This window comes from Triturus cristatus, chromosome 3_2 (genome assembly GCF_964204655.1).
Source record: "Triturus cristatus chromosome 3_2, aTriCri1.1, whole genome shotgun sequence".
Lineage (NCBI taxonomy): Eukaryota > Metazoa > Chordata > Amphibia > Caudata > Salamandridae > Triturus > Triturus cristatus.
In genome coordinates, this window is record NC_140584.1 from 407,535,739 (window position 1) to 407,563,090 (window position 27,352).

The 27,352-nt window shown below is 46.1% G+C and overlaps 1 protein-coding gene across 1 annotated transcript in view; it reads right to left on the bottom strand.

The window, feature by feature from the left end:
• COL8A2 (collagen type VIII alpha 2 chain) overlaps positions 1–24,430 on the bottom strand; it is a 446,392-nt gene extending 421,962 nt beyond the window's left edge. Inside the window, exon 1 of the mRNA XM_085647968.1 lies at positions 24,187–24,430. The gene's annotated coding sequence lies outside the window, so the exon portion shown is untranslated. The remainder of the gene's footprint in view (positions 1–24,186) is intronic.
• Between the last annotated feature and the right edge of the window lie 2,922 nt (positions 24,431–27,352).

A 27,352-nucleotide genomic window follows, 5' to 3' on the forward strand; every position in this document is an offset into this window, starting at 1 on the left:
CAAAGTGTCACAATTTTGGAAATAAAACATTTTCAATATTAATTATTTACTACAAAATCATTGCTGTTACTCATTTATCTTTAACAGCTCACAACCATTGGTAAAGCCAATAGTTCTGATTGGTGTTCAGTGTATGTCAGTTCTCGTGCTGTATATCTGGATGCAATAAAAGAAAGCTCAGAGAGGAAACAAAATACAGATTGGTTAGCACACTATGAGAATCACATAAATGTAATTTATATGTTTAAGCTACACCTTTAATTACATAGACCACACCGCTTTTAGAAGCCCCCTACTTTTTTAATCCCAGTTAAAGCCCTTCGCAATAGGCTGATAAGTGGCAATGGCAGTTTCCCTGTCAGCACAGTCCCCACTGACTGTTGACTGACCTTCTGGGACGTGTAACATAAAGTGGAGATGTCATTGGAAGGCTTGCCCTATTTAGAGCAGGCCTTACAGTGGCATGTCCATTGGCTCTTCTTACTATCAAGATGTACAACGTATACAATAGTGGTTTCAGACAGAAAAAATGCTTAAATGTTACCTGCTTCTTAGGACTAAATTCTTGGAGCATGTGGGACATTAAATGGATTTTTTCCAACGATAGACCCATGCTTTGGGGATGGGATGTCTTGAGGGAGAAAAATGCCAGTGTGAAACTTTGACTGTAACGTGTCAGCTGCGATTGAATTGCCGGGGGTCATGCCTCTGGCATCCCAGCCTTCTAGCACCCAGCCAGCCAAAATCTTAATGAGCCGCTTTGTACTTTGTAGGCATATTGCAGCATTTTCTATTACTGAGTAAAATCCCTTAGTAATACTAGAGCAGAGCAGCACCTACATTTCTGCTGAGTCACAGCTTGCTTAAGATTCTGGGAACAACATTTGAAAGTGTATTCTGCTTTCAGCAGCTTAGGGTTCCACTGTGAGTGGACTGTAGCGTTGTGATTAGCTGACCTGCCAACTTACCCGGTGGCACCGCTTGTCACACGATTTCGGCTCCCTTCACATGGTCACCTGGTGAGGAGCTGAAATCACATGGTGCCAGGGAAAACAAGCTGAAAACCATTGTAAACTGTGGATTTCCAGCTCGTTTTCAGAGGCAGTAAGGTGCTGATGTCCATTAGGAGGTGTGAAAACACCCCTGGACATCGGCGACAGCCTCAACGGCCCTTTGTTTTTAGGTCTCGCTGAGGCAGCGCATGCGCTGCTCTGTGAGACATTTTGTGTATGGGTTTTCAAAGTGCTGCCACAGGCATTTGGTGGCCTAAAGCTTGTGTGCACGTGAGCGAGCACGCACGCAGCCGCCATCTGCCTTTCTGTCATGGCTCATTAAGCCTTCCAGCGCGTGAATCGTGCTCCTCCACCCCTTTGCTGTCTGCTCTCACTACCCCCCTCCCTTCTCACCCTCCCTTCTCCCCCTCCCTCCTCGTTAGATTGTTCTTGGTTGTTTGACTGTAAGTTCACGTCCGCACTGCAATCTGTTATCCTGTTTTGTGCTATCATCTTATTCCTTTTTTCACTCCAACCTCAAGGTGTGTCTCAAGGGGCTGTAGTCTAGCCACCTATCTTTATTTCCTACACCAGTCACTGTGCATCGCGGCGCCTTTTCCTGAAGGGGATATTATTTCTTGGAAACCAAATACCCGGCTCGCGATTGTTCCTCTGTGGCACGTGGCACTGAGATGGCCCTGTGTCCATCTATCGCTAAATGTAAGTGGCTGCGAGAGGGGTGATAATAAACTGCCTGTGTCGCTATGTTCCTTCCAGCACTTTACGGTCCTGACAGACTTATAAAATGGAGACAAACGAGACGTACCTCACGCTATCTGTTCTGCATCCTTAAGTACTAACTGATGCTTCCTGAGCATACTGATCACCCAGCTCGGAGACCGTTTTTCAACCTGCAGCGCCACCTGTGCATTTAGGCAGCAAGTGCAGGCGGAGCCTCGGCGTGACCCAGCCGCAGGTGCGATGGTATATTCTGCCACCAGCATTTCAATTGATAGCTTGAGTCACATCAGTGAATTGAGCATAGCGCTTGAATTGGGTTGTATTATTATTTTCTGCAGTTTCATATAGCGCAAACTCGACGCGAAGGTTTTGGAGCACTTTAGGTGAGCAGCAGTTACATAACACAAGAACACGCTCATTTTTGGTAGACGGGAAGATTACGTTATTTGTCCAGAATCACAGGATGCTGAGCACACGAAGAGACTCGCGTTTCCCAGCTCCAAAGTCAGCAGCTCTATCCCTTACGCCACCAGAGACTATAAATACTTCAAACATTATGTTACAGATTCATTACAAATCACTCAATCAGGATATTCCAAAATAACTCCATGAGCTCACAACGGGAGCAATGAGCCTTGCATTCAACCGCACCAGCAGAAAAGCTGCGACTGGTCTCCCTGTCATGAACATACAATAAGCCCTTTTGGTGACCAGTGAGCACATGCGCAGTTGCTTTGAGATTTTGTCGACAGCTAAGAACAACAAGCATTGGCATAGCCAATAGGTCTCGCCTTTGGGACCTTATAAGTGTTTAGTTATCCAGCACAATATCCTTGGTGCAACAACATCAAGTGTTGCATGGCTAAACACTTATAAGGTCCTAAAGTAGAGACATTGGGCCATATGTAGGTAGCCTAACATTTACCACTTCATAAATACCGAATTTTACCGATTCGGTATTTATGAAGTGGTAAATGATATGTAGGTAATCCATCGGTAATATTTACCGATTCAGAATGGGTCGGTAATTTAGAATCGGTATTTACCGATTCGGTAATGGTAACTGGCTTCCCATTGATTCCTATGGGCCAGGAGGCCCATAGGAATCAATGGGAAGCCAGTTACCATTACCGAATCGGTAAATACCGATTCGGTAATGGGGGGAGCACAATCAAGGGTGGCAGGGTGTCACAGTGACACCCTGTTGCACCCCTGATTCCTGCATGTGTGCACATGTGGCACACATACATGCCCTAAGGGCATGTATGTCTGCCACATTGCACACTTCAAAGTGCAAAGAAATGCTTTGTCCAGCTATTCGTCATTTACCACCAACTTTTAGTTGGTGGTAAATAACGAATCCCCACAACAACCACACACTCCCCCTACATATCATTTCAGGATTCGGTATTTACCGAATCGGTAATTTTACCGATTCGGTAAATTACCGAATCCTGAAATGTGGCCCCTACATACCAAAAGCCTGAATACCGGTCGGTAATGGGATATTTACCGAAAATTGGCCGTTACCGACCGGTATTGGGCTTCCTACATATGGCCCCTAGTGGCTATGCCAATGCTTGTTGTTTTTTTGGGGCTTGGTGAGGGGCACAGTGCTTCTTAGGTAGCTTTTGGCACGAAGCCTTGCCCCCTCCAAGGCCCCGCCCCCTCCTCACATGGTGAAACTAATTTGTAAATTGGCAGCTATGGATTAGGGGTGTGCGAAATTCACATAAATTACTTTAGCGTGATTCTGTAAAAATTGTGCAAAACTGCACGAAATGTAAAACTGTCATCTGGTGCTATATTTTAGAGCTAAATGCATCCTTGTGCCCATTTTGGAGTTAACTAAGCATTTCATGCTAAAAAAAAAAGCACAAGCAATACATGTGCCACATGGTGCAACAGTGGAATTTTATGTAATAAGCATAAGGTGAAATTCACAAAATTAAGCAAGATTATGCAGGTTTAACAGAACTTTCCCCCGGGGCCTAGTAATGACTTTCCGTGCTCACCTTTGACATTCATCAGCCCTAGAGGTGGAAGTGGGCAATATCTGAGGGTCACGACGCAAAAAGATCCCCTACTTTATGTTAAAAGGCAACCATCCTGGACTGGTTAATTCCGACAGTGGAGGTCCCTCAACTGAAGTGGAAAGGAAGGAGTCTCCTACGCTGTGAAGCCAAGGAAGGGACAGATAACTTAACAAGAAACAAACCTTCTTGCCAGGGGGCCAGGGCCGGACTGGCCATAGCGGGCACTGGGCGTTTCCCCGATAGGCCGCTAGGGTGGGGGCCGGTTTTGGTCACCTGGGGGGCCGGTTTTGTTACCGGGGTTGGCAAAATCGGCCCCCTGTAACAAAATCGGCCAAAAGCGGCCCTCGCAAACTGCTCAGCTGCACTCCCCCTCACCCCGGGGGGCGGGGGGGAGGGGCAGCTGAGCGGTTTGCCAGGGTCGGTTTCTGTTCCCAGTCCGGCCTTGCAGAGGGCCTGCAGCTTGGAGGAAATGTAAATCAGCGCATTTGGAGGATCTGCAAATGTAAAGGCTCCTTGGGAGCTGGTATTGTCTGTAATTGATGGAGTCACTTGAAGAGTATTGTTTTTGGGAGATATTGTAAGGTGTGCTGATGAGCTGCGGAATATGTGCTCTTAATGGACAGTTATAAAAACTTTTTTTTTGTTTTTTTTACAGTGTTTTATATAGCGTGAACTTGTCCCGACGGTATCGGGTATCAGAGCGCTTTCCATAGCACCAGTTGCGTTTCATAAGGACACATTCATTTTGTTTGGCAGGGGTAGAATAAGTGATTGGCCCAAGATCACAGAATGTTCAGCGTCATTGCCGAAACTCGAAACCAGTTCTCCATATTCGAGGTCGACCGCCCTAGCCGTTAGGCCAACTCCTCTCCCCCTGTTTGCACAAGGTACAGTCTACATATTACTCAGATCTATATATTGGAAGCGCTTTTTTTATTTTAACTCTAAATCTTTTTGTGCACTTTGTGGCAGCCAGATTATATTTTACTGTGGGTAATGCAAGTTTAAAATAATGATGTACATATTCACAGCGCTTTCGGTCACATTCTGGAACCCGTAACACTAAAAACACACAAATCACTATTCCCCCCCTGCACCAACCAGAATTCACTCCTGTGGCTCTCTGTTACACACACAAATATCTGCAGTAATTGCGAGGTACAACAGTGCATCTCTCATTGATTAGTGAACGTGCAATCATTTTCCATTTAAGGTGCGTGTTATCTTATATGCAGTTACTTGAAGGTAGTTGCAGAAAATGTTGTTGTTTTTAGCCACGTCTTTGATTCCTCCCTCAAGCTTAATGACCCCGCCCCCATTCTACCCAGGATCACGGTTCCATACTTATTTTTAACGCACTTCGACGGCTGACCAGCCCAGAGAAGTTCTATGATAGGTCCTGTTCTTTCCTAAACTCAAAGCGGGTTACCAGGAGAACGAGGGGCCTTCTCCACCCATACCACATGGAGTGGAATTCCAGGGCTAGGCATCACACATTCTACCAATAACTCCTGTCAGGCCCGGGATTTAATACGCTTTCAAAATAAAGGAGGAATGTTATTTTTTCCCTCTCGAGCAAAATATTCTTCATATTGGAAGATTAGAATCGTTTATGGAGGGTTTTAGCTCAGCAGAGTTCACGACGGCGGCGTTCCCTCCTTCCGGGAGCAGGTCTTATGCTGAACAGAGACGAGACTAAAGATTGGACGGGTCCCGGGGACCCTGAGGGGGGCAGATTTACAAGCCCCTTGCGCCACTTTTGCGTCACTTTTAACATGGGAAAAGTGACGCCAAAGTGGCGCAAGGGGCTTGTAAATCTGCCCACTGTATTCAAGGAGCGCAACCAAGCTCCCAGATGTCGCGTCAAATACCCATTTACCATATGCATATCTCGGAATATTCCACTGGCTCGTGCATATAGTTTCAATGCTGGAGGGGGGGGGGCTCATACAGAGGAGAGCGGTGACGCAACATCCACCAAAGAAAAAGAAAAAGTCCTGAAAAGCCCTCCAAGCCACTGGAGAAAATTCACATTGTGTGAGGGATATTAGTTACATTATCTTTGGAGAACAACCCTTTGCTTTGGGGACCTGTCTTCAGACATAACATAAGTGATGAGTGATGCCCGGTCTGCCATTCCGGCATGGCATGGCAGTGCTGCCACCATGCTTTCTTGCACTCGAAGAGGCTCCTGCCATAGATGTGGCTCTGTCCTGCAAAATGTAGAGTCTGGTCTGCCAGAGCCGTCCCGTCGCCTCCAATGAACCAGCCGCATGGCGGCCATTACACTGAAGTCCAAAAACACCCCAAGACACACTCAGCTGATTGCCATTTCTGGTGCCATGTGGCCACTATGTACCCATGTCTCTTTGAGGCAGAGGAAGGGTGGACAAGTAATTCTTCTCGGTGCTGTGTGACCCTCTAACTGTGCAGAGATTGGTTCATCTGGACGCTTTGAGGAAGACGATGGTTTTTCACTGAATAAAAGAATGGAAGCAAAATAAAAAATAAAACACTCCAGCTGATGCCTCTGAGAGAAAAAAAGATCAGCTGAAGGGGGAAACCACTGCAATGTTTGGCTGCAGGCGGATGTCACATCAATCTGAGGTATAAACCCACTCAGGCTCTTACCTGTAGGCGTATGTCAGGTTCTACTTCTGTTCTGTTAGCAGAAAATACGCCTACTGCAAGTATTTCATGCTGCTCACAGGGAACAACCACACAATGTCTGGCCAATAAGAGCATGTGGTTACATCATCATGAGTAAACAACAGCACTCGCCCTGACTTGTAGGTGGACCTCACATCATGTGGCGGTATTGACCGCTCTAGTCATAACCTGCAGATGGACACCATTTTACTTTGAGTGAATGACATTTCTACAGGATTTACCCAAAGTAGAGGATAAAAAACACAGACACATAGGCCCCATCATGGCTTCTAGATGTAATCACCTCTTTTGGTATAATACTCCTGCCCTTCCCAAAATCCTCTCTGCACCTCATAGACAAGATGATCAAAACCTACATCTAAGGTTTACAACTCACCTGGCTCCGAAACTCGAAGCTGCAGTCTGCCAAAGTATCTGGGGATATGGAGGGTGTGGGGGGCTCTGCCTACCTCATACGGATTTGTACTACAAGGTCCATCACCTGGCTCTTGCGGCCATTCTCTACTTAGGAACAGCCCGACTGGGCTCATTTGGAAAAACAAATAATGAATACAGACTTAGGTCCAGACTTTCTATATGAGACCTTCACTCTTCCACAGTTCTCATGACTCCTTCACTTGGTAAAATAGTAAATACATGACTCTGCATACATAAGCAACTACGAACCCATAGACATCTAGTCACCCATAACTCCCTATGGAGAAATATGGCCCTGAAAATAGAGGGTCGCGTGAACTTTTGGGTGGAGTGGGCAGCAAACGGGATAGATGGATTAGACCACGTCGATGTTGCCTGACAGAATAAAAACATTCGAGCAACTCCAACTTCAGCGCCATCTGGATGGAAGACAGAAATGGAGATGCATGCAACTAAGACACTGTCTACGGTCCAGATTATCGTTTTTTTCACACCAGTCACCACAATCCCCTATTTTGATGTATCTTCATGGATGATGTGATTTCAAATGCTAATTACATCATTTCTGGCCTTAGAATGGCTTACTTGAGGATGTACATTTGAAATACTTAAGAATTTCAACTACAAGAATGATGGCAGTCAAAGTTGAACAAACGATATTTTGAGGAAGAGTGGGCTGCCCTACTGGAGACCCACAATCTAGGATTAAGGGAAACCCTGATAAAATGATGTTACAAAATTCTCCATGGCTGCCACTTTTCCCCACAGAGGCAAAAGATGGCTGACTTCTCCCAGTCTTCGGAATGTTGGCGATGTTGGAACGCAGGAAATACACTGCACTTACAGTGGTCCTGTGACTCCCTACAACAGTTTTGGCGTTAAATTAATGATTCTATGAGAAGCCTCTGAGATATTCTTCTAAGTGTCTTCTAACTGTTGATCTTTCTTCATGACACGTTAGGCTTACCTGATCTGACTAGACACAAGAAAACGTGGATTGACACTGCCCTGGCGGTAGCGAAAATGTGCATTTTGCGGAAGTGGAAGCAGCCCCATCCTCCTGCTCTTGCTGATTGGCTGCAGGATATGGCATCTGCGGCCGAGCATGAAAAACTAACCTGTTGAGTGCTCATGACGTCATGAGTCACAGTGGAGCTGTGCTCATGACGAGCTGAGCTCGTCATAACGGCCGCGGCCCGCCCACGCACGATTAATTCCCCGCCTGTGCGGGAGAATTAATCAGTGGGCGGGGTCGTGACGAGCTCAGCTCGTCATGAGCACAGCTCCACTGTGAGTCATGACGAGCTGAGCTCATGACGAGCACAGCGGTGCCGCGGTCCCCCCACCCCACCCCCCCGCACCGCAGGGGAATTGCCCCCGCAGGGAAGGGGTTAATATAGCGCCACCCTTATATTTCCATTTGGGTCCCCTTTTTGTCCTCACTGTTGTAATATGCCCCAGATGTAGCCACAATACGCCTGTCTCCTTATATTCCATATTTTTATTGAAATACACTGTGTCTGGTAGCTACATTCTGTTGTCACTTAATTCGGAACCCCCACTGTAACCCATGATAATAGAAGCGGACTATTTCCCACCGTGATACTTTTCTTACAGCATTGAGTAGTGCTGATTTATATTACGCCTAATGCTATGTTGCTGATTGTTCACCTTTATTTCCTTTTCTTTTGTCCCTTTCCTAGACTGTTAAAATCTAGAATTTAATATAGACTAATGTGTGATTTCTCCCATTATTTCATCCTCTTGGAATGCATGTCTTGGATGTTCTCGTTAAATGCAATAAATAACTGATGGCAAAAATTAGGCGCCTCCCCCATATTTACAAGCTCCTCTAAACAGGTGGTAAATATGAATGGACTTGGGCCCTTTGTTCCCTCAGAATGAGAAAAATACAGGGATTTGGATCAAATATTGCAGAGTCTGTGTGTTATTGCCCATTATGGGGGAAATACTGTGTAATCCCTAAATATAGGGATACCGTTCTGAATAGGAGATTCTGGTACTCTGATATCAAGTACCTAAATCCAGAGACCTCATAATGGGGGTATAGTGGCAAAGTTACAAAAATATTTCAAACTAAATTACTATCTCTGGCCCTAAACTATAACTCCAGCCACAAACCTTCCACGCTAAGCCTAACCATAGGCCTAAATCTAAATCTAAAGTGTAACCCTAGTCACTTTTTGACACTTTATATTTTTTGTGCTTTGCTATAAATGATTTTTAGGGGAATATAGTTTCTGTGCTTCAAATTAAATGCATTGAAAGGCTCCCTGAAGAACCACGCTAGCCAGTAGGTGGACACTACATTGCTCAGTGTCATTGAGTTATCTGTCCTTGGTCTGTAGGCTGACATCACATCACTCAGAGGGAACAATGAGTTAAATTGGAATGTGGACACATCATTCCAATCTACATCACCGGAGTGGAGGCGATCACTAGATCACTCTGGGGCGACAATGACTTTGGCCATCACCAACAGGAGAGTACCAAAATTATTGGCATCGCTCCAGATGAAACTTGTAGGAAAACATACACATTTGCTGTGGTCTGTCAGCATACATTACACAATACTGTCAAGAAACATAATAGCTCTGGCTTGTAGAAGCCTACCATAGTTCTCAAAGTACACACAGCCCTGGAGGAAGGGACCTTGTTGTGTTTTTCCCTAATATTTCTAAAATTCCAGGAAGGACTCAAGGGCTACCACTATTTTGGAGGATCAGACACTGAATAGCCTGGTTTATATGTGATAAGTTTGTCAGAGTATCCTCAAGACAGATCTGTTCAGAGATAGAGGAGATGAAATTGTGGGCCTGAGATGAAGGGAGCATCTTTGATGAGGTTTGCTATCGTCAACTTTAAATGGAGTCACTGAGACAGAGCAGGCCCCCACAGTCGCATCTGGAGGTGGAATCAAGCTTTTAGTCAATGGGTATATGACTTTTCTTGCCCCACATTATGGAAAAGATCTTTGTGCCACTGGTGTACCGCACAATGGAAAGACACCAAGCTCATGCCGTGGCAACCAATTTCTAGGCCTTGGCTGTATTTCAGAGTTGATACATGACGGACCCTGGGGCACTCCACAGGTGACCAAGAGTTACCCAGAGTGGCCCTGAAGAGACTCCAATTTCATAAGCACTCTCATTTACTTTACACATACGGGGTAATGGAATACAAGGCTTACTACCGGCTACACAGAGAGTAATAGAAGCCTGGAAAGAAGCAGAACGCCAAATGAAATGGGAAAAAAGATTGACAAGGGCTACCTCCTTATGAGAAGGCAAGCGGTTGCAGGAGGTAGCAAAACTGCGGGGGTTTAAAGGATGGGACACCATTGGGACTACTATCCTGGGTGACATTATTAGGCACGGGGATCTGATAACCTTTTCATAGTTACAAGATGAATATAACCTATCAGATAGGCCACATTACAAATATATTCAGCTTCGACATGCCTGGATCACGCAGAAACCTGACATTACTGATCTCCCTGAATTTGCCCCGCTAGAAGGTAGGCTGCTCCAGGAGGAGATTATAGAAAAGGCAGTTTCGTGGGCATATAAAATGCTAATAAATAATATGCCTGACAATCGACTAACACTTAGAAGTAAATCGGAGGTCACAATGGGTAAATTAGAAGACATAGACCGGGAAACAGCCCTAATGCATCCTAGAGAAGTGGCAATAAAACTCAGGCTGAGACTGATCCAGTTTAAAATATTTCACGGAGCGTACTATGACAGGGCGAGACTCCATGCAATGGGTCGAGCAGAGATGCCAGAATGCCTACGATTCAAAACAGAGAAGGGCTCCTATATCCACACTATATGGGAATGCCAAATAATACATAGGTATTAGGTATTGGACACGGACAGTACAAGAACTGAAAAATATACTTAAGACACAGATGCCGATAGACCCCAAATATGTCCTGCTTTGCGTACATACTGACGTCGACCTGTCCAGATACAACCTTCTGTTAAGTAGTATAGGATTAATAGTAGCAAAGCGTGACATAGCCAGACACTGGGGAAAAGTGGACCCGCCTACCATGAAAGAGTGGAGGGCCGGCATGGACATGTACATGGGGGTGGAAAAGACAGTATACCAGGTGAGAGGGTGTCCCAGGAAATTTCGAAAGATCTGGCAACCTTGGCTGAGATATTATGGTCTAGAGATAGAGGATAGGGACACAACCATTATGCAATTGATTACACAGGACTGTGTGGGAGTGGAGCCCAGTGCCCCAGATCATGAGTCTACTGAGGGTGATGTGCAATAATTACTGTGAGGGGTAGAACAACAAGGGAGACCTAGAAAGAAAGAAATGTAAAGTTAGATACTCTGCTTCCCCACCAACTGTATTTTCTACCTATTCCACATTCATTGGAGACATGAGAGATGTACCTGCTGACTATTGTTTTGATATTTTATGTTTTTCTGTGATCTCAAATAAAAATAAAAACAGTTTAAAAAAAAAAAAAAGATTTACCCAGAGTGATACCTGTTCCAAACCGCATTGGTGATGTCGAAGAATTGACAAATGTTTATCAAAAACATAGTTTCCTAGAAGGTATTGCTGCTTCGTTTTCCTATCGTTTGCCAAGGGAGTGTTAAAAATAAACATAGATTACTGAGATTTTGCAGAATCGAGGGACTGAAAGCAACAGCTACTTGTATCAGTTAACGCACTGTACCTTGTTTTAAATTTTGTACATATATACTTTTATGTAATATGTATGAGTGGTCCCTAAACTAAGAGATCACCAGCCCATGTACTCCCCTGCAGAGCCCAAGGTTACTGCCTGGTAAAAGTGACGTCACTAAAGGGTTCGCTTGTAGTTGTTCTTGAGGGGATATCCGCTCCCAGCTGCCTCACAGTGCAGTTGATGGCTGGAGACAGGGATACATGCATTTGGGGTAACAGAGTAACTACATCCCAAAAGTGAGGGCTGCTAATGCGCTCATGTAAATCCTAGGGGAGGGTTGTGTTTGTGTGTGTGTGTGTGTGTGTGTGAGAGAGAGAGAGAGAGACAGACAGACAGACAGCGAGAGAGTGCATCATGTGAATCTGGACTATGCCACCCAGGATAGTCTATAATGACGGAATCAGGTGGAAAACACCGATTAACCACCCTGGCAGCATTTTCAACAAGGTGCAGAAAAATCAGTCAGAATCTGTTGTGGAATAGACAAGGGCATTGCCTACATGGGAATGCTTTTTCCCTGTTTGGCATACACTTGGAATAGACATAGGAGGTTTCATCCAAGCCAACATCATCCACTCTAGGGAAAGCCAGTGAAAAGGCCCCTTTTCCGAGATGATGGAACCCCAAAAAACTTGAATTAGGACAGCCTCCAATGGGCAGTGAACTCTGGCTTCAAGCGCCAAATACTAAGAAAGAATGTAGCCTGGAGCGCCACTACAGCAGGTTGGAGATTCATATCAACCACTGCCTGCGTGGACTGTCGGTGCCTCATGGACTAGACCTCCATGCTGCCTCTCTCTCAAGGCTAGGACCACTCTTGCAGCTGTGACCAAGACCTCCATGCTGCCTGTCTCTCAAGGCTAGGACCACTCTTGCAGCTGTGACCAAGACCTCCATGCTGCCTCTCTCTCAAGGCTAGGACCACTCTTGAACCTGTGACCAAGACCTCCATGCTGCCTCTCTCTCAAGGCCAGGACCACTCTTGAACCTGTGACCAAGACCTCCATGCTGCCTCTCTCTCAAGGCTAGGACCACTCTTGAAGCAGTGACCAAGACCTCCATGCTGCCTCTCTCTCAAGGCTAGCAACACTCTTGAATCTGTGACCAAGACCTCCATGCTGCCTCTCTCTCAAGGCTAGGACCACTCTTGAACCTGTGACCAAGACCTCCATGCTGCCTCTCTCTCAAGGCTAGGACCACTCTTGCAGCTGTGACCAAGACCTTCTTGCTGCCTCTCTCTCAAGGCTAGGACCACTCTTAAAGCTGTGACCAAGACCTCCGTGCTGCCTCTCTCTCAAGGCTAGGACCACTCTTGCAGCTGTGACCAAGACCTTCTTGCTGCCTCTCTCTCAAGGCTAGGACCACTCTTAAAGCTGTGACTAAGACCTCCATGCTGTCTCTCTTGGCTGCTGTGCTGAGGTGTGAACCTTAAGGAGATGACCAGCCAGACCCAGGCTATCGGAACTTTCCCAACACGTCAAAAGCCCTGGCGTGAGGGACCCTCACCAGAAACGAGAGGGAACTACAACATCAACAACCAAGTGGTGGCTAACCTATTCCAAGAGTGAGGATCCGCCTGATGAGTTTTCCACAATGGAATATGATTTCATGGTGTTTTCAGCCATTTAGAGCAGGAACCGTTCCAAAGGCGGAGTAAACCATTGACCCTCTGTTGGCTCCGAAGTTCAAATTAGAGTCCCATCGGGCACGCGCACTATTTACAATCTTGGTGAATTTGTCTGGAAGGTTGAAGAGTTTCAAAGGACTGTTAGTCGTCTGAAGTGCGTAACCCCCAAATTAGTAGCTCTGTTTTACTTCTGTCCAGCATTAACCTGCCGCTGCTCATCCACTCTAGCATGTTTTCCAGCTCTTTTTTAGCTGAAAAAAAGACATCCTTAAGGCTATTAAGCTGCACATACATCTGTGCCTCACCTGCATAGCAGAATATGTCACCATGACACCACACCCCTCCTATTTGAGGAAGAAATAAGACAAAGTCTAAAACGCACAGTCTCCCAGTGGTATCCCAAAGTACCATTGTCATTAAGGTTACAGAAACAGCACTTATTCAATGAACAATACTGACATTGCAGGAACTTAACCACTGACCTTCACAGCAACATTAGAAAGTGGCTTCCCTTAATTTTCACCTCAGTCGCACTTGCTGTAATACTGTGATAAAAAAGAAATTTGACTCTAGTAATACATGTGGGAATTTGTGGTAATTAGTTTGTTACTTCTGAATAAAGTGATGTTAGGGCACTTTTATTAATACACCTGTTTAAATAATACGTAATAATTGCCCATATTTCTGTTATCCTTAGGTGTACAATGTCTCAACCATGGTGGTCCTGCGCACTGAGCGGGAGAAAACTTCCAGGTAGTAGGAAACCGTAGATATGCTACTTCAGAGTTGGGCTGGGCGGAATGTTACGTTCCACCCATGGGTTTGGTGAAATTTTGGTCACTTTGCGTTATTCTTTAACGTAGCATTCTGGTCAAATTCTGCCACTCAACACATGGTGGAATTTTTCCCCAACGAGGCTCCAGGAATATGGGAGCTGGCAAGCGTGAGTGAGATTTGGCATCCCCTAGAGCAATTTTTTAACGTGGGCAGTCACCGCCGTTCACAAGCGGTCACGGTCAGAAAGCCACCATTCGAGTCGATTTGCTGCTTCTCATGTAGATTTTCTTCTCGAGTGACAGCAAAATCAACTCGAATGCCTGTGCGCTCTTGCACAACGCATGGTGCCGTTTGCGCTGATATTCAGTGCTGCTTGCGGTACTGGCACTAAATTGGAACGCTAGTAGAGCAAGCTGCATTATTTCTGTTGGTTGAATTTTGCTGAATCTTTTGGAACTTTTCAGTAACTCAGTGAAATTCTGCAGAGTGAAACTCTGCGAGTCCTGCCCATTCCTACTTCAGCGGACACTCCCCAGTTTTCAGCGTCAGATTGACAACTTATCCCATGGGCATTTCCCCAAGGGGGTAGGAGGCTGCAGCCACTGCAACATATGTTTGAAGCTGGAAAGCTGCTGCTTGTCTCCAGCCCCCTGTCGTTAATGGCAGAAGGCACAGGAGGCAAAAACAGAGAGAGAGAAATTGAGAGATAGACAGGAAAGCAAGAGACTGGAAAGGTGCGTGGGCTTGTTTACACATTTTTGTCAGGTCTGCTTTTGGCTCTGGGCATGGCCCTGCCAGTTTTAGGAACTTGTCTTTAGAGATGACAAGGCAGGTCTGCCATACTGCCAAGGCATGTTAATTTTAAGGGTATGGGAAATGGAGTGTTTTTTTCCCCAAATTAAACCAACAGTCATGAAATAATGCAAATGTGTGTGCAATTTACACAAAACTACATCTGGGTTTTTTAGAATGAAAATTGAGTGTAAGGGTCTACCTCATTTTCAAAAATCGCTAAAGATACTAACACAGGGACTGGTTTGCGGAAAAAAAATGTCTCTCCCAACACATTTTCTGCTCAAACATGTCTCTGGCAAGACATTTTCTGCTTAAACTAGTCCACAGCAGCAAAAAATGTGTCTATTTGTGCTTGCTTTGTCTGTTTCTGACATTCCTTGTAATTTGTGTAATGTAAAAGTGTGCAAATTAGGCATATTATGAAAGCCTAATCGAAATGTTTGCACAGGTGTAGTTATGTTAGCAAAACCTCCTGTCAGGTATTTTCCCACCATAAAGTAGCTCACACCATGGAATGCAGAAGCCGCTTTCGAAGGAAAATATCCACCCAAGAGGTAGACAATTCTAAATTCAAGTGGCAGGCCACGGCTGGCATGGAGGACCCCATGCCTCTGCTGCACCAGCGCTACAGTGGGCAGCCTTCTAAAATATAAAAGAGGCCCCTTACCAAGGGCAGACCCCAGTGGGACAAGTCACACTAACAACATTGGGTCCTATTTTACAGGAACAAAGCCATGCAACGCATAGGCCACCGCCCCTGCCAGGGGTCTCAAATGCCACCTGCAGAAGAACGGCTTCCAGATTGGGGAATCCGCATAAGGATCGGGAATGGCTCAACAATCCCTGCTCTAGGTCAGTTATTCCTCATTATTGGCTGGAATTTGCGGTTTTGGACAAGGTAACTTCTGCACCTCTGCACGTTCCAGCTCCTAATCAGGCCCTCTGGAGTGCCATGAAGTTAGAAAACTGAGACTGAGAGCGCTATGCAACTGCCACAGTCTGGTTTGTATGGCTAAAAGACAGGGTGGCGTTTGTGGGGCTGTTCCATATAGGGCCAAACATGTTCTCTGCAGCTACTTAAGAACATTGTCTTGCAGAGAGACAAATAAACAACCAGACAATTGCAGGACACCCTGTGACTGTATCTAACGCCTTGCTTAGGGTACCTGCATTTCGACAAACAAATGAAGATATGCAGATGTGAGATCTTATGTCCTCAGCGTCATTGATGGTGTGTCAAAAAACGCAACTATATTTCCTTTCATTTTCAGAGCTTGGAATACTAACTACCAAACCCAATGTATTTGTGGTAATGTGACATCCTAAATGGAAAAAGGTGTTTCAAGGGTTTGGGATGGTGTGTAAAATTCACCAGGTGGTAGGGAAATGCAGACTAACAGCTAAAAGCAGAACCAGAACACTTCTCCGCTTCAGAGCTAGGTCCAACACCCATATCCACCAACCACACAAGAACTCTGAAATCATCCTAGATGACAAGCTCAACATGATGGCTCACGTCAACGCAGTGTGCTCCTCTGAAAAGAAGACGAAAAGGACGGAACAGGTAAGTGTAGAAGAGCTTCTTTAATGCGGTCCAGACACTCGGATTCCCCGGCAGCAACTGCCAACCCTGACCGCTCCACATTCCCTGCACGGAACCTTCATTCCAGGTTCCGTGCAAAGAACCCGAACGCGGTAACGTAAGAACCCCACACACCCCCCTTCCTTCACAAAAAAAAACACAAACCCTCCATACCGTAAAAACAAAAACTACCCACACATAAACACATTAACCCCCAACTACAGAAAGTCAAAATCTAATATAATCCCTCAACTTAACAGGGGATGACCTAGACCTAACAGGAAGAAACTTGGTTCTCGAAGGGCCTTGTTGAGAAGCAAGATTATTCTCCGAAATGCGACCCCCATGCACATTGACACTGGAAGATGGAATTGTACCCTGAGTACCAACACCAAATTTGGCTCTTACAAACTCCACCTTAGACCTAGGTACCACAGAAACCGCAGACTTATTCCAGACCTTACCATTATCCAGGACAACTACATGATCTCTCACCTTACTGACCCTCATAGGAGCAGAAAAACGAGAAGAACCCTTACGAACAAAAACAGGTTTTTTAATCCTCACCCAATCCCCTTCACACACAGAAGACTGCTTAGGACAATTAGAGCCATACTTGGCTTGAGTGGCAGCTCTAACATCCGCCACCGCACCCAACCTCAGTGGATCCACAACCTTCCTTGACATCCAATCCTTGTTGAGCTTCGAACCGGCAACCCTACCCCTTAACAAAGAAAATGGAGACACACCCGTACTACAGTGTGGAGTTGTCCTCATTGCCCACAACACATCCGAAATCACAACCTTCCAATCCAGACCATTAACAGAGGCCAACTGTAGCTGTTCCTTGACAACACGATTAAAACGCTCAACCAACCCATTACTGCGTGGGTGGTAAAGGGAGGTAAGTGTGTGTTTGATGCCGTGCTGGCACAAAAAACTTTGCATCTCAGTAGACACCAACTGTGTACCATTGTCAGTCACCAATTCCTCTGGAAATCCCTCCCGAAGAAAAACCTCCAACAAAAATTTAATAACCACACTAGAGTTAATACCATCCACAAATTTGACCTCCGGCCACTTGGACATATAGTCAATCAGGACTAGGACGTATTTGGGAGAAGCCCCTAAACCGCTGAATGGACCAGCCACATCAAAAGCCAATTTAAACCATGGTGCCTCCTTGACTACAACGGGACTGACAGAGGACGGACAAGTTACCTGAGATTTGTCACTCAACACGCACGCACCACAATCCCTAACACAATGTTCAATGGACCTGTCAACACCCGGCCACCAAAAATCTTCCCTCACTCTCCGCTTCATTGCTCGAATGCCCAAATGACCTTCATGAGCTAAGTCTAAAACTTTCTTCCGTAAAGACAAGGGAACAACCAGTAACCCACCCCTGCGTAAAATCCCATCAACCAGAGACAACTCGTCACTAATTCTTGAATAGGGGATCAATTCCTCGAGAATAACAGCACTGTTGGGCCAACCCTGGATTACCAAATCGATTACCCTGGAAAGCTCCGCATCTTCAGAAATGGCCAGTTTCCAATCCCCTTCAGATAGAGCAGCTCCCGTATCAGCAATAGCGCTGACTGCACACACCATTTCCACAAAGTCATTGGCAGGTTCACTAACACTGGCAGAAAGAGGCAGCCTAGATAAACAGTCAGCCACACAGTTCTTCACACCTGCAACATACTCCAGGCAATAATTGAATTCATTCAGTCTGTATTGCCATTTGGCAATACGAGGCGTAGCTCTGCCACCTCCTTTGGTGGTGAACAGATCTACCAAAGGCTTATGATCAGTTCTGAGAACAAAATTGTTACCCCACAGAAAATTACGAAAATATTGTACACCCCACCATAGTGCCAATGCCTCCTTTTCGATGGTAGAATAAGTTCCTTCAGCACCCCGAAGTGTTCTGGATGCAAAAGCAATGATTTCTTCCTTATTGTCCGATCTCCTCTGCATTAAAACAGCACCAAGGCCAACATTGCTGGCGTCAGTGGTAACTATGCATTTATCGTTGATGTCAAAAAGTTTGAGTGGCTGTGCCTGTACAATAGCCTCCTTGAGAGACCTAAAATCAGACGCACATTGCTCAGACCAAGTGTACTTCACATTCTTCTTAAGAAGACTACGCAAACACACAGTTCTGTCTGAAAAGTTGGGTACAAACTTAGCGTAATATTCAACAAGCCCTAGAAAGGAGCGTAACTGGTCTTTGTTTATGGGTTCAGGTGCATCCTTAATGGCATCCAGCAACTTCATTTTTGGTTCCACCCCCTTAGCGGAGATATGGTGACCAAGGTAATCTACCCCTTCTTGCAGAAATCTGCATTTGTCCCTCCTTAATGTCAGACCACTAGACTTGACTATATCCAACACATGTTTAACCCGGACATCGTGCTCCTGTATAGTCTTCCCGTGAATAAGAATGTCGTCCTGGAAAAACACAAACCCCCCATCCTCGTCGCCAATGAAAAGAAGACGAAAAGGACGGAACAGGTAAGTGTAGAAGAGCTTCTTTAATGCGGTCCAGACACTCGGATTCCCCGGCAGCAACTGCCAACCCTGACCGCTCCACATTCCCTGCACGGAACCTTCATTCCAGGTTCCGTGCAAAGAACCCGAACGCGGTAACGTAAGAACCCCACATCCTCCTGCTTCCATACCCTATGCATGTTGCGAAAGACCATCAAATGGTTGTCTCAGAAGACCATACGGACCGTCACGCAAGCACTCATCACCAGCAGGCTGGACTATGGCAACACTCTCTACGCCAGAATCTCAAAACAACTCCTACACAGACTCCAGGACACCGCTGCAAGACTCATACTCAACCTTCCCCGCCGCACCCACATCACACCGCACCTCAAGAAGCTTCACTGGCTCCCCATTCACAAGTACAACCGATTCAAACTTCTCAGGCACACATTCAAAGCCCTACACAACACAGGACCGGAACACCTGAACAGCTGCATGCACTTTCACTAATCCACCAAAGTCCTACGCTCTTCCTCACTCGCACACACTCCCCGCATCCACAAAAGCAAAACTGGAGATCACTCATTCTCCTACATCACTTCTAAGACATGGAACAACCTCTCTCAACACATCAGAGCCCCCTCCTCATTTCTTGAGATCCTCAAGAAGCTGAAGACCTAGTACTTTATATAAGCACCTTGGAGCCCCAAGCCTACACACCTGCCCAAGTGCCTGGAATACCTCTCCGGTTAATAGTGCGCTATACAAATCACTATAACGTGACTAAAGTATGTTATCCTGGGCGCCTCACTTTATGTCCCGAAATCGGCAGCACCGAGCACATAAGGCGAGGCGGGACCCAAATTTCTATTTATTTATATTAAAACAAAGACCTCTCTTTTCTGACCGGACGTGCCACAAGGCGATTTAAACGCTTTAATTCCCTCTTCGTTTACTCACAGATCAATTCGGATGACACTCAAATCTACCTCAAGGTGTCTTCCGCACCCGATCTCTCACTACTCAACTCTACTCTCAACTCTATTCACAACTGAATGTTAGTTCACCAACTCATTCTCAATCCCTCCAAAACTGATTTTCCGCTCCTATCTACCTCTCTTTCCCCTCCTCCTGTTCAATCCTGGATGGATCAGCTGAATTTATTCAACAAAAAAACCATCATTGTCGACAACGCTAAAAACCTAGGTGTCATATTTGACAAAAGAATTAACCTAATCTCCCGCATCAATTCCATCACTAAGAAGGCACATTACCAGCTGCGCCTTTTGTGGGAATTCGTCGGTTCTTCCCGGAGAAAGACCTTAAAACCTTGGTCCAATCACTAGTTCTCTCTAGACTGGATTACTGCAATTCTCTTCTGACTGGCCTACCCAAATCTCACCTCTCCCCCCTCAAATTAGTCCTCCATTCAGCAGCTCGCTTTATTTCAGGGTCCAAACGAAGTGACCACATCACCCTTATCCTGTCTTCTCTTCGATGGCTTCCCATCGAGCCAAGATCTATTTACAAAACTACCTGCATCACACACAAAGCCTTGCACACTTCCTCCCCTCATTACCTGGCGAATAAACTGAAAATGTCTGGAGGCTTGAGACCCTCTCGGAATGCGGAAAAGTTTCTGCTTGAGCACCCCTCCTTCAAAAGGGAAAGATCAATGGCGCAATCGTTCTCAGGTAATGCGGTGAGAATCTGGAACTCGCTTCCTCCATTGCTCCGTGCCACCTCCTCTATCCGGATCTTCAAAGCTGACCTCAAATTTCTTCTCTTCCAAAGACACTTTCAGAACTAATACCTTCATTCTCAGACCCCGCCAGGAAGTTCTTTCATGATTGTAAATGTGTAATATTTTCTTGTACATTCCTTACCCTTGCATGAAGTGTTTGATATTGTGTTCTTGCTTCTATGGTTTTATCCTACCTCTTCTAGTCTCCTGTTTATTTTTGTAACGATCTATTTTGTAACATTTCTCTCATGTAATGTAACTGGTTCTATTATACAGCGCTTTGACACCTTCGGGTAAAGTCCGCGCTATATAAAAATGCATTGAATAAATTCACCTGCTCGCGCACAGCCTCGGATCTCTGCCCGGAGAGCCCTGCAAGCAGCGCTTCATGTGCCGAGCAGGTGACGCCGCCCCGCCCCTTCCACCACCACCGACAGCTCACCGAGGGCAGGCTCGCGCACAGCTGAGGTGAGGAGGAACGCCTCCTGCGTCCACCTCTGCGCTGGAGGACATCGAAGGCCGACCTCCTCAACACCCGCCCCCACATCCCGCCCTTGGAAGCTTTTATATCCCTGGAAACTTCACAGGCATAATCAGTGGTTCATCTCCCACAGCGCTATACGGGAGCTCGGCGCGCCTAGAAGGGGCTTTAGCTGTATAAACACATGGAAAGCACAACCCGAATCATAACATGCTGTAAACTAACAATAGCATCTCTGTCGATAATGTCGAGTCGTGCTGGTGGCTTGTGTTGTGTAGCGCCTAGGTAGGCAGCTTCAAGGCACTGCGAGGTAACAGAAGAGAAGAGGGCGAAGTAGGACTGACCAATAACTAAAGAAGATACGAGAGTGAAGAAGGGGAGACTTTGGATTCCTTAGAACTATCTCCCTCCTGTCATCTCTTGGCACAACCCCCACCGCTCCCTCCCCCCCCCCCCCCCCCCCTCATATACCTCTTTACCGCAGACCTCGACCCCTTGCTTCCTCCAGAAACTGTATATGACGTATTGAGAAACCCCAACCGCACCGACCCCTCACCCCACCAGCCGCACACCTCTGTCGTGGCCAATAGCGACTGCATTCCAGATTCTTTCAAATCACTTCATAATAAAAGTCGCAGATTACAGATTACTGCAGCACCAGAGTAGCGATGACAGATCGCTGGGCCCCAGAGCATCAACGCACAGACTTCTATACGTATCTTGGGGACCTGACACCTACCCAAGCATCTGGATGCCCTCTCGGGTGATTAGTGTGCCATACTAATCAATATAACATAACAAAGCAATTGAGCACGTATTACCCGGGCACTCAAGCAATGGATTACTGATTACCGTGTATTTAAAGGATCAGATTACTGGGGTATCAAAGTAGAGAGTTGCAGATTACTGATGCTGATGCTCTGTGACACGGAAGTAACGCATTGCAGAATACTCGATACCTAACTAGCTGAAAGTAATGGATTACACTTTTCTGAAGCACCAAAGTATGAAAAAAACAACATCAACCGCTAAATGAATAGATAACAGATTTCTGGGGTACCAGCATAATGCATTAGTGAGTCACCAAAGGAACAGATGACAGGCTATTGTGGCACTACAATCAACACTGCAAAAAATCCGAGATCGCAGATTACATTAGGATCGAATGTGGCCTCTGCAGATTAACTGGTAACGAGAGGATTAGATTACAGATTATCGTACCAGAGTGACAGGTTACAGATTACTGGGATAGCAAAAGTGGTCGATTACAGTATCATGAAACACCCAAGTGACTGATTACAGATTACTCTGGTACCAATGTAATGGATTACAGACTACTGGGGCTAGGTGATTGGTTACAGTCCAGGGTAAATGAGGCACCAAAGTGGCAGTGTGCAGGTCACTGGAGCACCGCGGCAACTGGTTATCATTACCGACCCATCAATGAAGAGGATTGCTCGTTACTGAGGACTGTTCATGAACAGGGCGCCAACTCGGCATATTACAGATTACTAAACCTCAAAGTGATACATTGCTGCTGAAAGTGATAGATTACATGTTTAAGGAAGCGATACAGTGATAGATTACTGATTACTGGGCATCGAATGTCTGATTACATATCAGTAGACAGCGCCATCACTAGTCCATCGCGTGCTGTGGATTACCTCAACTCACACTTAGCCATGTGTTTGACAACTCTGTCTAATTAGATTGTCAGTCAGTGCTCTCACTGTCAGGCACAGTGAGAACTTTTCTTTAAGAAGAGGGGCATATATCCCACCAGCCACCACATCTAAAAGTTAAATATTTGGAGAGAATCTTACAACTGAAAACGTGTTAATAACTGCTGCAGAAATCTGTGAGCATCCTGAAAATCTCAACTTCAGCCCCAGCCTTTCATCCTTCCAGCGTCGATAAAAGGCGTCCCAACACTTTAATGAATAGCACCTGTTCTGTACAGCCCCGTGAAGCCACAAGCCTGTGGCAGAGCGCCCTGCATTAATAAAGTTATTACATTACAAGACGCAGGGGACACTAGTCTGCTAGCAATCTCCACTGACAATATTGTGGTATTATTAATGTTAATGTAATTATTTTCCAACAGTCCGGCTCGCGCTCTCTATGGAATGCCACGCACATGGACAGAATCTGAGGCAAAACCACTTCAACAGCGCCAGTAGTCAGCAGTGCTTCGAAGTGCCGTGTACAGCGCCCAGCAGAAGGGCGGGTTTGTTTTTTTATAAACATTAACACACATGAACCAGATTGGACGCCATAGTTCCTCGTGATAAACCTGCTACATTTTCTGCTTAATCATAATACGGATAAATGCAACTGTCTCAAAAGTATGTCAGAGTTAATATAGCACTGCAACACACCCTTGACGTTTCGAAGCGCTGTCAATAACCATTGCCATCCTTACCCAGTGCTTTAGGTAGCATTTAATTACCTAGCATTTAATGGCATCCGAAGGTTGAAATGTTGAGCGCATTAGCAAACACCCGTGACTAGTACGTTGCACGCATATTTTAAGTGCATTAACCCACCGAGCTAACACTTGCTTTGTAGAAAGTATTATTTTATGGCAGGGAGGAGTGAGGCGCTTGTTGCCACGCTACTGTACTGTGACAACGCTCAAAAATATCATGTATTACAATTACCCACTCAATGGGACCAATATGCTCGACCTAGGAATGATGAAAGCCTGAGATAGGAACCTGTGACTTGCAAGTTTCACACAGATGTTGGCTGCAAGCACGTTGTACCTCTTAGATGTTTTTATTGGTTGTGAAGTTAATGCGCAGCGCTTACTGCTAAACTGCTGGATTTTCACCTTGTTCTGACTAACAGGTGTCACTGTCGCTCAAGAAAGCGCTGATATTCCAAACATGCAGCCTGTGCAGACCTATATGACATTGTGACTGTAACCTGCTGTGCTATCTCGCCATTTTGAGGTTGAGAGTGTGCAGTTTTCACCACAGTCTCACGTATCTGAGTGACATGACCGGGGGGTGAACATAAAACACGAAAAGCAATAAAGATGAGGAAAAAGAAAACTATTTTCTGGAGTTTGAAACCCCCCTTACCTTTAGAATAGCCTCTTCCAATGGTGGCTGGATAAATATATAATTTTCAGCAGTGGGCGTAGTAAATAAAAGACAGATGGGTTTCCGAGGGGTGTCCGTAGTCCTTGAGGGGTCGGGTCCCCTGGTAGGTGCTGTGTGGAGGCGAGGTGAGCTGTGGTGGTGGGGAGAGCTGCGCAGCCACTGAGAGGCGCAGACAGTGCGCCCAAGCTTTTCTGCAGCCGCCACTGTGCGCTAAGCCAGCTCCAGCCGGGAGGAGGCGGGGGCGGGGTGGGGGGTGCTGAGTTGAATCCAACTGTGGGATTGTTTCTTCATTTCAGAGACTGCAGGCGGGACCGTGTTTATAGAACTTTACATTTTGGGCGGAGACTCGCGGCGCGGAGGGGGTCGGGGGACGGGGCGAGGGGAGCGCGAGACACCCCCACCGCCACATGTGGGTTTGGACCCGTCTTGTTCCGGCTGACTGTGTTCAGCAGAGTTACAAGAAGCGTCATGCTGGCACCAAGGTGACAAGTGGGTAACCAGGCATGGTTTTGGAGGGGTTGGGGGATTAGAGGTCAAGTCGGGAAGGGCGGGGGTCGGGGGTGTGCGTAAGTGACATTCCAGAAGGAGTATCAGAAAGGAACAGCAGGGCTTTCATTCCATAGTTTACCTGGGTCCGCTGCCAGCACTGGACTCCAGACAGGAGCTCTCCCAGGGCTCTGTCTGACCTTCTTGGCACGGGGGACTAACAGTAGGGGTTGCTAGGGCTGCGGGACTTGCAGACAGCAGGTGGTAGCCGCCATGTGAAGTCCATCAATGCACTTGACTCTGCCCCGGCCCACAGACCTTTTAGAAGCACTGACTGTCTGGGACATAGTGCTGTCGATAGTGCAGCAGCTCCTGTGGCACTGAGCTCCGCTGCTACTGCATCCCACTTACGGCGAAGATGTGCAGCCCATCTGTGGGCTTTCAGCGCTAGCGCTGGGGCCCGTGCCCCCCTTGCTGCGCCGCTGGCCTGGCATAAACCGCTCGCGCTCTTTGAAGACGGTGAGTTGTTAGCGGTCCCGGGAGGGGCTCACCGCTCCCTCTTTGCACCTGTACCATGACGCTACCCGCAGTCACTACCGTGGGCCAGTGCCAGAGCCAGGCAACACGAAGTCGTTTGATCAAACAAAGACCGAATTCCGAAATACACAAACAATAATAATTGAACTCATAATGCCATTCATTACAAGGAGAGGGGTTATGGGGCGGAAAATTACGTCACCTCACTTTTCTTATGCTTTTTACAGGCCGCACCCGCATTTAACCCATTTTTTACCCTTCCCTTTCTGTCCTCATCATTTTCACCGACAGTGTTTCCTAGTAAGCGCCTTTTCATTCCCTCCTGCACTTCAGAGCCGAAGCGCTAGAGCCCTTGATCTTCTTTCTCCCCTGAAAACCGTGCTTTAAATGGAAAAAAATAAGTGCAGGTACTCATTATAATGAGTTAGAGGTGTGGCAAATGGGCGGGGCTAGGGGCGGGGCTAAGGGCAACATATAATGATACATAATGACTTCTGTACCAGTTGTAGCATATATCAAAACGCATGAGAAATGCGTTTATGTAAACAAATCAGGTTAACACAAAATGAAAGCCAAACAGGACGATATGTTAACATTTCCTTGTTTTGTAATATTTGCTGCTTCTTAATGCCATATGTTATTTGGTGTTGTTTGGCACAATACTATATATTCTCAAGCGAGCACACACACAGAGAGCGAAACAAGCTGAGATGAACACAAAAGCATCGCACCCATTCCCTTTAAAAGATCTCCAGAGTGTCCTGATTCTCTCCCTCTTTCTCTCTTTTCTCTCACACAAAAATAGGCACACAGGTCGGCAAGCACACAGACATATAAATATGTATGTTTAAACCATTATTACATTTAACAAGAAATGCACAGGATTTTTGACTGTACACAAATTTGTTTACCATTTCAAAGCCCATTCATGATTTCAGAACTCAACAAATACCTGGTATCTTTATGTGAAAAAGTGGCATACCTAACTTCACCTGTCACCTCACTTCTATACAGTCATCCCTCCCCCTTCCTTCTATATTCATCCTTACTTACCCTCAACCAAACCCATTTGCCAGTTGACCTGGAGCTCATTCCTGGAGTGCTGCAGCGCTCCCTGCTGTTCATTTCTCTATGGGAAGGGCCAGTACTTAATTTGTAAAAAAATAAGTGCCAGGGCTCAAAGTTTTATCTCAGAACCTCCTTTCCAGCGCTGCCGAATGCGAGGTTGACATTTGTTTAATCTACCACCAGAAACTCCCTCCCTCTTTATCTCAGTTTTGCAGGTACTTTTCAGTCCTACTTTTTCCCCTTGTCTCTATTTTCTAGTTGTTACCTTCTTGCATCTTTACCCATTTTTGCCTTTCTCTCTCGTTCTGACCCAATCCCTAAAAATAAGTACTACTGCGCATCACCTGCAAACACCAGTTAAAATTAAGCACTGTAAATTGGATTTGTGGTGGTAGTGTGGGCCTAGACGTTGGCTCTCTGGGCCTGTCTTGATTTTTAAATGTAAAAAAAGCATGCACGTATTTGTTACCGAGGCTAAGTTGACAATAATCAGTTCTTGAAAGGCTTCTCTCTTTCTGTGTAGCCGAGCATGTTCAACAAGGCCCGGTACAGGAGGAGGCAGAAACAGACATTCACTGGCAGATTCACAGTGAAGTGCATCCCAGCGGTCCCATCCAGCCCAGCTCCAGCAATGAAGTGCCCACAAGGCTGACCCAGTAATTAGATATATGCAATGGCAGGTCACCACTGCACAAGACAGTGAAGAAAACAAGAGGTCCAAAGTTAATGCACTATTCGTAATTGAAAAAAGAAGGCACAGTGGTATTTATCAGCCTACCTACCCTCACCCACTACGTACATTTCTTTAGCACTCATGACACAGGCAGTGTCTGAGGCAGGCGGGCAACTAGAGCCAAATTTCGGGGGGGGCTGAAAAAGATTTCGGGGGGGGCTAAGTCTTCCAGCCATATGCAGAGTGGCTGTAAGAAGGGGCGAAAACGCAACAAAAGCCTCATTAACGTGTAAATGGTCTTTTAAAGACCCGTGAACTTCGTGAAGTACTCAGGTGCGGCTGTAATTAGACGGACGCCAGCCCGCGAGACTGTCTCAGCCG